This window comes from Eucalyptus grandis, chromosome 5 (genome assembly GCF_016545825.1).
Source record: "Eucalyptus grandis isolate ANBG69807.140 chromosome 5, ASM1654582v1, whole genome shotgun sequence".
NCBI lineage: Eukaryota > Viridiplantae > Streptophyta > Magnoliopsida > Myrtales > Myrtaceae > Eucalyptus > Eucalyptus grandis.
In genome coordinates this window covers 5,008,865-5,021,226 of record NC_052616.1, presented here as the reverse complement: position 1 = coordinate 5,021,226, position 12,362 = coordinate 5,008,865, and positions in this window count along the sequence as shown.

The window sequence follows — 12,362 nt, the reverse complement described above, 5'->3', positions numbered from 1 at the left end:
CAAGAACTGTAGAATTACAAACAGTAAAGTTTGTCGAGTTCAATGTCGCCACAAAGCATAACTATTCTTAGAATATTAAGGGTAATAGAATGATGGAGACCATTGCATCTTTGTCTTTGCCTATACAAATAATTGTGGAATCTTTACACCACAGACTAAACCTGTTGGGGTTTAGGATGCTATTATTAAGACTGTTATTAATAAATTTTCTCAAGCCTCTCAAGTGCAAAATGAAGTGATTGTAGCTCCACTCAAGAGATCTAGTAGGGAGAGACGATTAGTTATATCACTAGATTATATAATCTATCTATGAGAGCATGACTATGATATGTGCTACATAGTTGATCTAGTGACTTACATCAATGTTGTTTCTTGCCTTCAATTAGATAAGTGATTAGATGCAATGAAAGACGAGATGCAATACATGAAACATAATAGTATTTGAGAACTTGTTAAATTACCTAAAGATTACAAGCTCATCAACTGCAAATGGGTGTACAAGACTAAAAATGATTCCAAATAAAGATTGGAAAGTTTAAAGCCAAATTAGTAACCAAGGTTCCATTTTGAAAGAGGGATGGATTGTGAAGAAATAATTTTTTTAGTCTTTTCTAAAGATTTTTTTAGAGTAAACATAGTAGATGGATGTTAAAACTATCTTTTCAAATGGATACCTTGATAGCGAAGTCTATATTGTGTAACTCGAAGGTTTTGCAATAGATGATTCACGTAAGCTTGTGTGTAGATTGAAAGGTTTTATTCATGGCCTCAAGTAAGTTTCTAGATAACTTTATTAAAATTTCATAGTGTTGTCACACTTCATTAGTTAACAATAAAATAAATTAGTGTATATAATGCAAGGTTAATGGGAGGAAATTTACTTGTCTCACACTCTATGTACATAATATCTTGCTTGCAAGTAGTAATCTTGAATTACTACATGAGACTAAGTAGATATTATCACAAATTTTGACATGGAGGACCTTAATGAGGCATCTTTTGTCTTTGGCACTAAGATTCATAAGGATTGTTCTCGCCATATATTGGGGTTATTATTGTAAGTCAGGAATTGCTTCTATCATTAAGAGTGATGAACCAAATCTATCACATTATCCTCATTCAAACATTGAGAAAACCTATTTGAATGATATACCTTGTGTTAGTACACTTGAAAGTATCATATATGCTCAAATTTGCACTAAATCAAACATCGGTTCAACAATAGGACTTCTAGACAGATGTTAGTTAAATCCAGGACATAATCACTAGATTACTACCAATGAGGTTATAAGGTATTTAAAGAGGATAAAAGACTATATAGTGATTTCCAAACATGTTCAGGTCCTATAGTTAGTAGGTATTCGAATGTAAACTTTGCAATAGTTAGGATGACATGAAGTCGACAATGTAATACATCTTTATATTAGCAGAAGGTGCAGTAAATAGAAATTTATGTCATCCTCTACCATGTAAGTGGAGTTTGTAGCATGCTTTTCGACTGTTACTCAGCTTATTTAGCTCCGAAACCTCATTAGGAGTTGACTGCATTTAACTTTGTGGATAGACTCATATGGTTGTATTAAGACAATAATTTTGCAATTTTTTTTTATTAACAACAACAGAAGTCTCAAGAGATCTAAACATATGATTGTCATGTTTTTGACCATAAAGAAACGATACAAAATAGTGACGTTATAATAGAGTATATTTTCACAAATGATATGATTGCAGATCCACTAACTAAAAGTCTTCACTCTTGTATTCTTGAACGACATGTTGTTAATATGGGTTTGAGAGCATCATGAGATATTGTTGTTTAGTAAGAGCTATTTTAGTTTTGCACTAATAAAATTTACATATGAATTTGTTACATTTAGTAACATTGTGATATATGTCAACTCTTTTGCATTTAATAAAATGATTCTAAATGCATTGTTACCAAGTTAAATACATATATCTATTAAGAATCTCAATATATTATATAAATCTTGAGTGAAGGCAAGGTGAATCTAGTTATTAGTCTTGTACATATGTCTTGTTATACATTAAAAAAAATGTTAATCATAAGAACAAAACATATGTGGGTTTATTGAACTATAATTCTCTAGTGGCATAGGTTTTTATGACACTTACGGCGCGTTTGGTAATCATTCTGTTCCCGGGAACAATTTCTGAGTAAAAAAACACGTTTGGTAACTATACAAAATTTCTAATTCTGGAATAAAAAAAGAACATAAATGTGTTTGGTAACTGCATAAAATTTCTATTCTAATTCTTTTACAATTACCTTTTTAGATGAGTATAAATTTGATATTGAATTCTCATAGACCACTCACCAATATAATTGTCTTCTTATGAGTGAATAAATCATATTATATTTTATTATATTTTCAATTTCAAAAGAATTCGAATTTAGAATTCTATTCCATTCTAAAATTCTATCAAATCATAAAAATTCTATTGATTAATTATATTTATACTAGGTAATAAAAATATTAACTAATCAATTTTTTATTAATAGTAAATAATAAACTATAGTATAAACTATAAATATAAATACTAAATAAAAATTAAATATGTATTCTATATATAGGTTTCAATTCCTACTTCAAATCATTTTTTTTTATTTTTTAAATATATTTTTTTCTTTTCTCTTCTTTTTTTTTTTTTATTTTTTTTCCTTTCTTTCTCCCCTTCTTCTTCTTCTTCTTCTTCTTCAAGGTGGCGAGGTCGAGGCTCACCGATGGTGACGGGAGGTCGGCGGCCCTCGCCCCTCGGGCCACGGCCTTGCCCAAATCTGGTGAAGCTCACCAAGCCTCGCCGCCGGGCCACCACGAGGTCGCCTTGGCCTCGGACAAGCCTCACGGTGCCGACAATTGGCAACGAACGGCAGGGGGCGGCGGCGGCGGTAGATGGCAATAGTGGCGGTGGTAACACTTGAAGAACAAGAGAGAAGGAAGAAGAAAGAAGAGGAAAAAGAAAAAATAGGTTGACTTGATTCTAGAATTATTCTTGGGAACAAAGAATCAATTTTTTTCTACTTCTCAATTCTATTCCAAATCTACTTCCAGGAATTTAAAAAAAAAAATTTCTTCCTAGAAACAAAATTTTTAACAAACACATTTCTATTCCAAATCTACTCTCGAGAACAAAAGAATATAAACAAACATTATTTGGCAAGTTGCCAAATAGCCCCTTAAGGTAAAAGAATATTGACTAACAAAAGGGATGACATGTAAGATATTACTCTATATGAGAAGTATTATCCATTTATCACACTATCATATTGAATCCATATCAATAAAGTTAAAAGTACTTGTGACCAATGAAGGTTCCGTGTGTACACATGCAATTACCACTATGATTCGGTGTTTGAGATTTTATGAGATATGATTTATTATTAAGAATTATCTCTAAACTAAGGTGTACACATACAGTATAATTTCAATTAATATAGCCCAAGTGGAAAAATGTAAGAGTTTTTCAAATGCAGACTACATTAATTAATATTTTAATTTTATTGTTTTACAAGGTTGGTCTAAGATGAAATAGATGGTTTTTTAATTAATCTAATATGAGGCTGGTTAGTGTAGGCGAGTTGAGTCAGGCCGGTAATGAGAAGACCTGATTGAAAACTTTATAAATAGTATTTAAGTCTCTCCTCCAACCCTAACACACACAATTATCCTTACAAATGAGCGCTTTACTAAGTGTTAAGGAGTGAGAGGCCATTTCATTGAGCCAGTAATATAGATGGGCAATAGAGGATAAGCTCTTGAGTTTAGATCGTTGCCATTCTGCATAAAAAACGATGATCCAAATCAAGTGTGTAAATCTCTTTACATAATTATATATGTGTTCTTAGTTCTAGTTATGGAGATCTTGGGTTGTGCTTTTGTGTCTTATGAAAATTGATGTTAAAAGCTGATTTTTTGTTCTGGTAAAATTACATTATTTTGTATAAAAGGTTGCTTCATCACGAAGAGTTACATTTGGCACACATATGTTCTTGAACCATCTAATGCAGAGTGTGAACTTTAAACCGTGTTCGTTGAATCGATTAGGAATGACGAAAGGGTTTGGTAATTGATTCATTAACATTTGTTCATAAGACTTTTTATGTGGATTCAGTTCACACGTGACGTTCTCCTCTTGGAGAGGAGATCCGCCACTGAATGCTTCTTGATCTTTTCTGCTGTGAACAATATAAAACTGGGGAAGATTACAAAGGAGCCCTGCAGTTCTTGGATATCGCAGGGAAGGTGGGCGGAACAAGAAATTTTGTTTCTTTTGCCCGTGATTGGCCCAATCCTCTTTCAAGCTCGCCCCTGCGGTTGTTAGATTATAAGAGATTCCATGGAAAATAAAATTCACCAACATGGATTTACTAAAAGTATCGATATGACATGCAAGAAAATGGAAATGACTCGAGCAACAGCGCGGTTCTTGATTCAAATTGTTATTTTGACAGTTTTGACGGGAGATCATAATAACCGCAGGTAAGAATTTCTATATGAATTCAGAATCAAGCTTTTAGGAAGAAATTGGAAGGAAGTAAAAAAAATAAAAATAAATAACTATTAGAATTTGAAATTCTTCTCTGCTTCTTACTCTATTGCTATCCTCCTACAAATTTGTTAATCGCGAGCAAGCAGTTGCTCATATTATCAAGAGCAATTGCCTTGCAAAGTCTTCTTCTCTTATCCTTATCTCCTTTCTATCTCTCTCTCTCTCTCATTTTTCTCTTAAAAACTCTCAATTACTCTTTCGAGAGCTTCTCCCTCCCTCCCTCCCTCCCCTCCCTCCTTAGTAAAAGGTCCTCCCTATCCCCCTTCCTCCCTCCCTCCTTAGTAAGAGGTCCTCCTATCCCCTTGGTGATAGTTTTCCCCCAAAATCGAAGTAAATGCACATTTAACTTGCATAATTTCACATAAAAAATTGTTTAGAACAAAAGTACTTCCGTGTAAGTTGTTGCGAGGATTTGACCAAAAAATAAATTATTGGGAGGAAATGTCAAGTTCTTTTATAACATATTTATTCTTTCAAAGATACGTGTACTATATATTCTTTTCTTCTTTCTTAATCTTGGCACCTTTTGAAAAGTATTCCTATTTGACTCTTAACACAAAGTTGAGCAGACAGTTTTCTTGATCGAAGCAAACTCTACTCTTAACACCACCGTTGAAGTCTAGGCCACATATATATGGCTCGAGTTTAGGCCTGTCAAGAAATTTGACATTGTCTAATCTGGCGAAGGTTATGTGAAACTATGTGATCTACTATTCCTTCTCATCGTAGCCCAATATGATGTTTGATATATCTTTCATAGTAGCTATGGTCGTGAAAAAGGGGTGTTTCAAATTTTATAAGAATCTTGACAAATACCTCAACACTACTCAATGCCATAATTATATTTGGAATAAGTGTATTGAAATCCCTAAAATTTGTAATGAAAATGCAACTTAGTCTTTAAACTTTCAAAAAACATAATCAAAATCCTAAAACTCATCACGAAAAGGCAATAGTTCTAAAACTTTTAAAAAATGCAATTAAATTCTAAAAAGTTTTAAGTTTGATGGGTTTGCAAATTTTTAAAAGTTTTATGATTTAATTGCATTTTTGTAATAAATTTTAGAACTTGATTTCATTTTGTAAAAACTGTAGAACTTAATTGCATTTTCATGATAAATTTTAAAATTTTCAATCCAATTATCTCGTTATTTTTAGGAAATGGTTAAGCTGGCTTATCACATATCATTTGTCGACCAAAGACTACGAGGAGAGGACAAGCCTGGGGAACGGTTCCTAACAAGAAAGGGGTTCACATTTGGTCAGCCCTTCCTCGGACGACTCACTTGTTCCACCGTACTAGGTTTCCTGTCTCCTATGTCCATGAAAAATACGAAAATATAAAAGTAAATAAATAAAATGTCCCATGTGGGTCACTTGCCTGGAGTTTCTATTGTTAAACGTGCGTTGGATACGATCTAACTATTTTCGATGAGAATCTTCATCGTTGCCAACATGTTAAAAAACTAGAAACGATAAAAGATATTTAATATTACCACGTCAAGTAGTATAGTTGAGATGTCATACAAAATTTGTTCTTCTCCCATCTCGTAAATAATAATCTACAATTATTCTTTTTTATTTTTTATTTTCGAGTTCTAGTAGGACTCAATGATGTGCAAGTTGCAAAACCACTAGTTTTGGATTTTCATAAGACGTAATGGAAGAAGATCTTGCGATATCTCCTCGAAAATCCACCCTCGGATTGATGTACTGTGCAATTTTGTGGGTATGTTGACTGCGTTGGTCTTAGAAAGTACCTCAATACGAGAAAATGAAATTTTCTTATGAAATCTAGGAGGAAGAGCCAATAAAATACGAGATGCATCATTAGTTTAAGAGTAATGCTACAAATTCTAAGGCTTGTAAGCTAAATGGGTTTACGATGTTTTGAATACTAAGTGGTTATTTATTTTAATAGACCTATTTGAGCACTCAACAGGAATTCGGTACATTATATCTCTAGCATTATTCTTACTTTTATTAGATCTCTAAACTATCTCAGAGGACACCAAAGCACATCCAATCTACCTTATAACCATTGTCCAAATAAACTTGCCATCGACCATCATAAATCTACAGTTAATTTCTCAAAGATGACAAGGTTCATCATGATGGTTAATTCTATCAATATATTAATACTAGCAATTAGATATATACTTTTGGATACGTAATTTATCCTTTCATATTTATGAAACATAAAAATATTATTACTTGATATAGTTTCTGGAATTCACAAATTGATGCTATCGTCAGGGATTTATTGCAAGCTTACTCCACGAGAGAATTTGCTATTTGCATGAATCATGAGGATTGATCGCCCTGAGTTATTCCTATCTTATTGGAATGTTTTAGAGTATTTTGGTTTGGTCGGGTGGGAGGAGGGCTTCTTAGGAATGGTATGGCCTATTCCCTAATCTTTATAGTGGGCTTGGTGCTGGCCCGTGTCTTCCTAACACGTGATAGTCCATGATAGCCCTATACCTTGACACGTGATAGCCCATTACCGTAGGTATTCTATGCCAATATTGCCGCATGGTATGATGCTATCAACCAGTTCTTTAGACGGACTGTATGAACATTCAGACACCTTAGTATTGAACCACTTCAAAATCTTTCCTATAAGTAACCCATCATTCCTTACCTATCGTCTAACATTTGGGTCCGCTAATGGCCCGTTCCTCCTCTTGTGCCCTTTCTATTTCATTGTACTTAAGATGCTACTTTCAAGTGACGCTAACCCTTCCCTAAGATTTATGGATCTCTAGAATAGATGTGAGCATGGTCCGGGTTGGGTTAATCTAGTATCTTAACCCAAGGACCAATCCATGCAATATTGATCCCCAAATTTTGGGATTGAGGACCGATCTTGTTGAGCTTGGGCCCAAGAATCGATCAACCCTATGAATCCGATCCAATTCTAGGGTCAGCTCTACATCAACCAATTATTTTTTGTTTCGTTTTTCATATTCCTTAAAAGGACAAATAGACTATTTTAAATTACATATTTATCAACAATGTGACATTGAACAATTAAACTATGAACAACAATATATATCAAACATAAATATAAGATATAGTAACAACATATATTTGCACTTGCTAAAAGCATCAAATCATAAAACAAAGACGCAAGTCGAGCGACAAGGCAAGCGAGGCAAATGAAGAGAGATGAGCCGTGAGGCGAGCGGTGAGTGAGGCGAGCAAGGCCAAGGTGAGCAAGCAAGGCCAAGGTGAGTGAAGAGGTTTTTTTTTTCTACTTTTTAATTTATAGGAAAAACTAAATTGCAAAGAGAACAAAGAAGGAGGCGCTAGAATTGAGAGTAAACAAAAGCATATAATATATAATACATTAGATATTAAATATTTAATATGTAGTATGTATAAGGTTGGTCTAGGTTGGACCAATTCTAAACTTCCAAACTGAGGACCAACCTACATAGTGCAAGGTCTAAGGGTCTCGGGATCAAAGACTGATCCTATCCCCTAAGAACCGGGCTAGGATTGATTGAGTTGGGCTAATCCAGGATTAGTCTAGCATTGACCGTAGACAGATATTCAACCTTGCTCAAAATTTCTCTTCTCAAGAGCTACCAAGGCATTCAGTCTTCCAACATGGAATGGGGATGTGACCCCACCTTCTCATGGGAGGAATGAGGTGGGGATGCCGATATTCAACCTTGTTCAAAATCTCTCTTCTCAAGAACTATCAAGGCAGATGTCATTAATGCAACTAGGCTTTTGGGTTGACTCCATATCTCATAGGCCGTGAAATGAGTCTAGAAAATCATATTTTAATCCATATTTAATGGTGCAGGTCATAAACGGACTGCTTTAAATTTTAAAAACAGAGGGCTTGGGTCAAGAAATAAATGCCTAACAATACAATGGGCCTAAAAGGGGCTGAGAACTAATCTCACAAACATACACAAACTTTACTACTCTTATCAAATATAACATGAACTTTCAAGTATCTCCAGACTATACACATACTCTTTGTGTGGTACCACTTGTGTCATGAAGTTAGTTCCCATTCAAGAGCTTTGTTTTAATTATTAACTTTCCCTTTGAAGCTTAAAATAATAACAATCTTGCCATTTAGACCATCTTTTCTTGAAAAATCTTGGTGTTTTCATTATTTTTTTACAAAAACATACATGAATATACTTTATAAAATAAAAATAACTGATCGAAAACCGAATATATCTTCACCTTTGCATTATTACTCACTTAATGGGTTGCGAGTGAAGTCCACATTCTTTAACAAAGTCTTTTGCTAAAGTTGAGAACAACTTGGTTCCCCAGAAGGGAGAGATATTCTTGCAAAAGAGTTGGCCATATTAGTCCTTGAAAGGCTTGATTCCATTGAGAGAGGATATTAAGAAGAAGAAAACAGCCTAAGAGAGCTACGAGTCAAGCTCTTGACGTCCAAGATATGGGGCTGGAAATGGTTGGACCGTTTATCCTTGAACGTGCGAAAAGGGCGGCTGACCTTAGCAGTTAGCATTAATGATACCAATAATTTAGCCCAAGCTCTAAGACAGTCTTTGCGACTAACTGCACAAATTCCAATACATATTGATGATCGAACATTTAATGAGCTTCTGACAGGGAAGAGTACTTATATACACCTGATTATCCACAGATCCAAACCACAATTTTTTCCAAGGCATAATCCATCAAGACCTATAGCTGGTCCCAGTGCTTAAGGATATATAAATGTGTTACATTAATCCCTATGTCACCAAAAGCGGGAGCTTATAATCCAAATGCTCCATAAGAATTATGTGAAGCCACTCTTGCGGGTAATGCTAAAGAAGTCCTAGAAGTTCTCATTATCCCGAACAGATATAAGAGACAAGATAGACCGAGAGCCTCCAGTAGATGGGGCATTAGCTATTGTGGCTCATGCTCTTTGAAAGAGAATTCGGGGATTCTCACTTTTTACGGAAACGGTGATTAGAGAACAGTCGTTAATTGCTCCAACAAAGTTACAAAATTTGTGATAGGTGTAATTTTGAGAACTAAGCCATTGTTAATTTAAATATGATGATGATAGCTTAACAGTTCATCTCGGCAAACTTTCTTTGCCGAGCTGCCAGAGCCTTGGCCAAGAAGCGCAAAGAAGGCTTACGATTTGCTCCTTCAATAAGAAAAGATAGTGAAAGATCTAGGAAGACAAATTTAAGTGGTAAAGTACGCAAAGAGGAAAACGTACATTGAACTCCAAGTGAAGAAAGCAGCCAAAAGACTTTCGATCTTGAATAAGAGTTATTTCAGGTATAAAAGATAGCGAAATCCATGGAGAAATTAAGAGAGCAATACACTTTTGTTAATGCATAAAATTATTGGTTGCAATTTAAGTCAATTTAAAATCATTAAAAAAATAAAAGAGGAAAAATAAATGATACAAAAATTTATATATTTAGATTTGACGTCGATTTACGTTCATAAAGAAAGTCGGCAGTAATGAATTCATTATAATTGAAAAATCAAAATTATAATTACTCATATATTCGAATGTTTCTCATATTTATATTATATTCAAAGCTCATGTTTACAAATAAATAACTTGACTGACTGTAAAATTCATAGCACAAAATCTACCGCGTTCAATATTTACCGTGCGTCAAAGAGGACTCCCGCAGGCGCAAGAGAAAAACAAAAGGACAAAACACTTGCCTTTTGTTTCCTTCTCTGACTTTTAGTTGGCCCCTCGCGCTTTTTCTTTTTTACGGCCAAAATATCGAACTTTCGGTCAAAGCTAGGATAAATATCTCCAACAATAAAAAACAAACACATAATTTTCAAAGACTAAAGAAGGAAAGATGACACCATCGGTATTATAATTTTCGTACTATACTCATTTAAATATTATAATTTTTTTTTATCATTCAAGTATTATTACTTATATACGGCATTTATTTGAATGTCATATAACATTTTAATTGATTATTTCAATTTGCCATAACTTTTTTAAAACATGCACCACAATTGTTATGCCATGTTGAATTTTTAGCACTTGGGAATGTTTTAAAAATATTTTTGCACTTAAATGATCGATTGAAAATTATGATACTCAAGTTAATGGTCAAAATGGCACTAAACGGTCAAAAATATTGTTAAAATATTTAAATAATAACTTACGTTTTCATCTAATAATTTAAATTTTAAAATATAGTATCAAACTTGATGGTCTTGAGTTCAAATTTTCCATGTCCCATTTGTCAAATTTACCTCTCCAATTAAATTTTCACGCTTAGTACTAGGTAAAAGACTAGACAAAGTGTGGGGGATAGTAGTAGAATATTTAAATAATAAATTACGTACTCATTAAACAATTTAAGTTTTTAAAATAGTTAGTTGTGATTTTAACAAAACAAATAAGTGTTATATAAAAGTCATAACACTTATAATATTCTTATCTCACTAAAAGAAACTAAGGGCACGTTTAATAACGTTTTGTTCAAAAATTATTCCAGGGAACAAATAAATATAAAAAATTATTCTTTCCGAGGAATAATTTTTGAACAAGAACGCGTTTGATAACTCGTACAAAATTTATGTTCCTGGAATAGAAAAAGAACAGAAACACGTTTAATAAACTTATATAATTTTTTAATTTTAATTTTAATTTTTCTTCATTTTGGCCGGCAACCTCACCTTGGCTGGGCAAGCTCGAACTCCGCCCCAAATCCGACGAGGTTGAGCCTTGTTGGGGGCCAAGTGACGCCCGGCGAGGTCACCGCCCTCGACAATGATCGCCGCCATGGCCGAGGCCGGGACCGGCAAAAGAAGAAAGATTAAAAGAAAGAGAAGAAAAATAGAAGTGAGAAAAATTATTTCTCGAAGTGTTTTCGGAATAAAAATAAGTTTTTTTACTTATTGTTTTTGTTCCAAATCTGTTCTCGGGAACAAAAGTATAAATAAACGTGTTTCGTTCTTTTTTGTTCCCCAAAACAAAAAAGAATAAAAATTGTGTTCAGGGGAACACAAACAAAACCCAAACAAACATGCCCTAAAAATTCCAAAATTTGTGTGTCCCTTTGTTAGATAATTGGAGATTCCCATCCAAATTGGAAAGGGAATTTCTTGAGATTTCTCACATAGGCTAAAATTCAAAACATAATTTAATGAGGAAAAACTTAAGTCTTATAAATTGGATAAAAATAAGAGCACAAGGAAAAAGAATACAAGAGAGTTTGGAGGCTTTCAAGAAGAAATGAGGAAGAGAATCTGGATGCTCAAAAGCTAATCTATTGAGCAGCTTTTTTTTTTTTTTTTTTTTTTTGAACAGGACTATTGAGCAGCTTTAATTGTTGATAGATTTGCGATTGAAACCCTCAAGACCCGTACTTGTCGTTATGACATGATGAACCTACTTTCGAATTTTCCAGCCGACTTTTATGACTGGGTTCACTCATTTTGACTTTAATATAATTTTTTATGGTTTCTTCTCAGTTAAAAATTTATTGCTATTTAGAAAATAAAAATATCTTCTACTTTCGTAACAACTTGATCCCTTCAATATTGTGACAATGAAAAAGTATCAAATCTTGTTTATTCTTTTGATGTTAATGGGTTGACCAACCAACCAATTGTCATTGTGTACGACAGTCCTCGCCATCCCACAAATATACACTCTAGGTAATTAGCAAAGATATATAAGTCTATGCTCAGCATAAGTATTCGAACATAAGCCTTGAGCGAGAAAGATGAACATGCTAACCACTTGAGTAACCCTTAGGGTTATCAAATCATTTATTTACTACATCTAGATAAATGTGTTTTCT